Source organism: Rhinolophus ferrumequinum, chromosome 21, assembly GCF_004115265.2.
Source record: "Rhinolophus ferrumequinum isolate MPI-CBG mRhiFer1 chromosome 21, mRhiFer1_v1.p, whole genome shotgun sequence".
Taxonomy (NCBI): domain Eukaryota; kingdom Metazoa; phylum Chordata; class Mammalia; order Chiroptera; family Rhinolophidae; genus Rhinolophus; species Rhinolophus ferrumequinum.
In genome coordinates this window covers 31618190-31621874 of record NC_046304.1, presented here as the reverse complement: position 1 = coordinate 31621874, position 3685 = coordinate 31618190, and the positions used below count along the sequence as shown (strand labels likewise).

Sequence of the window (3685 nt, the reverse complement as noted above, 5' to 3'; positions counted from 1 at the left end):
CTCTTTTAGGAGCAGAAAGCTGCATTAACTTTACCATTTGCTTTTTCACTCCAGAAAGCTATCAGAATGTCAGTGGGTGAGATGGATATTATTATAGGGCTCAACTTGACTGTGCTCTCATTAATTTAAAAAAATATATATCTTTTGAGTGTGAAGTGACAGACAAAGGAGACAGATGTCCAATGAGGGGACTGAGGACCAGAGATGCAATATGATTTTCCTGAAGAATCTTTGCAAGTTATGTTATGAAAGACAATGCCTAAAGTCTAAAGAAGCTGGAAAGCTCCTTGAAATGGCAAGGAGATGATTGGCCTGACACTGGATGTGTTGGACTAGAAGATAAGAGAAGCTAAAACAGAACCTCAGAAAGGAAAGAAGAAGGTGAAACTCTCGGGCCCACCTTCAGAATTCATCATAAGAAGACTTGCTAAATCTTCAGCCTCATTATAAGCAGAGAGCCATTAGGCAAGAACCTTATGGTTGCTACATTAATGAATAGTATGCAGATAAAAGCCTGATTGCTCTTCAACAATGTGGACGGACCTGGAGATTGTTGTGCTGAGTGGAGTGAGTCAGACAGAGAAAGACACATGCGATGTGATTTTGCTTTTATGTGGAATCTAAAGGAACAAAATAAAGGAACAAACAAAACAGAGACAAACTCGTGGATACAGAGAACACTTTGATGGTTGCCAGATGGGAAGGGGTTTGGGGGTGAGTGAAAAAGGGGAAGGGATTGAGAAGTACAAATTTGTAGTTACAAAGTAGTTATGGGGATGTAAAGTGAAGCGTAAGGAATCTAGTCAATAATGTAATAACTATAAATGGTGTCAGATTTATCAGGGTAATCACTTTGTAAGTTCCATAAGTGTCTAATCACTATGTTACATACCTAAAACTAGCTATTATATCGTATGTCATCTATAATTAAAAAATTAAAAATATAAAAATAAAAAAAATGTAACCAGAAAATAAATAAATCAATTTTTAAAAAAGCAAAAACAAAAAACAAAAAAGACAAACCTGATCACCAAATGGAAAAGAGAGGGTTATGAGACCCTGTGTTGCCTGTGATACATTCGGACTGGGGTACCAACTTTGGAACTAACTTCATTTGATGGGTTCATGAAAGCAAGCTGGTTGTGGGGATGATCATCAAGGACCATCACTGTGGCTGCAGGGACTGCTCTGGCTGAGACTGCCCTGGCCCCAATTCTTACCCTGCCCTTGATCTTGAGTAAAGATGGCTGCTATATGCACTTGCATTTGCCATTCACTTTCCTGGCATTGGTTTCCCTGGTAGCAAAGACCTAGGGCAGAGTTGGAACACAGTCTCTGTGGGTGATTGATTTGGTGTTTGTTGGGGTCAGTTATTTGTAATTAAAAGTCATGTGTTTTTAAAAATCAAAAAAAAAAGTAGTAATTTGAAAACACTTGTGCTTTATTTGTAATATGGCATTTAGAGTTAAGACATATTTCCAGACTCACTAGAACTATACCAGTAGCCTCACCTTTACCAACAGTCTTGCCTAAACTTATTTCTTTTCCTGTTATGTCAAAGGAAAAGGTTAGCATCCACTTGTCAGCTAACGAGAAGTTTACAACTAGTCCTTTATAATAGTGCTTTCCACTGTCAATTTCTAGAAAGTCATCCGGACTTTATATATATATATGTATGTATGTGTGTGTGTGTGTGTGTGTATATATATATATATATATATATATATATATATATATATATATTTTTTTTTTTTTTTTTTAAAGGTTAGATTCTTGACAGGAAGAACATAAATAAGCCTGTATTTCTTGTACCCAAGAGTCTGCCAAAGAAAATCCAGCTTTAGGTTCTTTGTTTCTCTGTGTGTCTTCCTTCCTCCGGCAGAAATCCTTGGATAAAGGCCCTGACACCTCTCTCTTTCTACTGGGCTCTTTCTTTGCTCCCTCTGGCTTTTTTCCCACAAAGCTGGGAGCTCTGGAGCACTGGAAGCTGCCTCTCATATTACAAAGTGTTGTGGCATGGAGCCTGACTCATCTCTGCTCTAAGGCTGGGTACAATCTCTTGGACTCCTGTACTTGTCTCTTCTCCCTGGCTACATGTTCTCCTTGGACCACTCTTTCCATCAGAGTTTCATGTCAAAGAGGCTTGGCATCCAAGTATGAGTTTATAGAGACGGGGACAAAAGGGTTTTGTTCTGTTCAGCCTCAAGTTTCCAGGCATGTTTCGAGCCAGGCAAAATTATTATACAAGTGTAAGTCGAGCCAAGCAGACCACTGTACTAAGCTTTTGAAGCAAAAGCTCAGAATAATCAGATAAGTGCATTTGCCTGCATATTAGCTAAGTGACATCTTTTCCTTGCTGTGATTTTTGTTGTCATTTTAAGGTAATGAATAACTTGTACATTTTGTCTAAGATGAATGAGCTTATGGAGAAAGGATACAAAATGAGAAAACAGAGGAAATATTCATGAAACTATGTCCCTTTATTTTTCCTTGAGATATAATAGAAATAGTATTACGTGAACATCCAAGCACCATAATTTGAAGATACACCATTCTGTGCTCAAATAATCTTTCTCTTAAGTGTTTTATTTCAAATAGTGACACCAATTCTACTTTTACTCTAGGTCTAATCCCATCTCGACCCAAGAGGAACCTACCTTCACCAATATTTCCTCCATTTTCTGATTCTCCATTCTCCTTTTCTCCTTTCTCCACCAGCCTCTTCACTTTAGCCTATTAACGTGTTCAAGTTACTCATTATCTTAAAATGGCCAAAGATGTGAACTGGGTAATACTGGAATGTGCCTTAAAGTAAAGTGACTCATGTGGATGTGACAATTCAGGGTGCATGGCAACTTGGGCAGTCAGTCAAGAGAATGGAGTTAGGAATGAAGCTTGGATATTCAGGAAACTAAATGTGAATTAATGCCATATGTTAGAACAGTCTTTGTAAACAGAATCTGGTGCATACTCTCCAGAACATTTTTTAATTTTGATAACCTAAAATACAAAGTCAGGATAGGGCACCAACTTCAGAGATCCATACCACTGATGGTGCTGCTTATTTATGTAGGGAGTTGGCCAGAAACAAGTTATTATCAGTAAGGAGATGCCAAAGAGCTTGTAGCATATGAAGTGATCTTTAAGCATCTGAAGTATTCTGCTAATACTACTGTAAACCCTGAGGGAAGTCAAAACTTAAAGGTCCTCAAATGGGTTCATACAAAACAAGGACCCAGTTGGGAGGCTTGATGGGAAGCTGAAGTGTTAAGAAAGCTCTTAAAGTAGAGCTCCTCCTTCTGGAAAATGGCTATGCATTTCTTTCTGAGGGAGTCATTCTGTGAGGGGACTGCGTTAGCCTTTAGCAACACAATTGCACTAAAACAAATATGTATTTGCTCCATAGAATTTTAAATCAGAATCCTTGTGGGTGAGGTCTGCGCATAACCTATGCTTTTAAAAGATTCACCTGGAAACCTTCAGGAGTGGCTGGCTTAAACTGCTCTTTGGTAATTGTGACTACTGTGTCACAGTCACTTGAAGGGAGTGAAGGAGGTTAGTGTTGAAAGTTTATAGTTTTCATAACCCCTTGGATTTCTGAAATTCAGATATGTTTCCAGAAATTTCTCAGTTAAACCTAAAATATCTTTATGTACATATCTATTAGTTTAGAGGTGTAATTCCA

At 38.1% G+C, this 3685-nt stretch overlaps 1 pseudogene; it reads left to right on the top strand.

Annotated features, from left to right (window-relative positions):
- Positions 1-255: 255 nt before the first annotated feature.
- LOC117012722 (protein BUD31 homolog) lies at positions 256-1196 on the top strand (annotated as a pseudogene).
- Positions 1197-3685: the final 2489 nt, after the last annotated feature.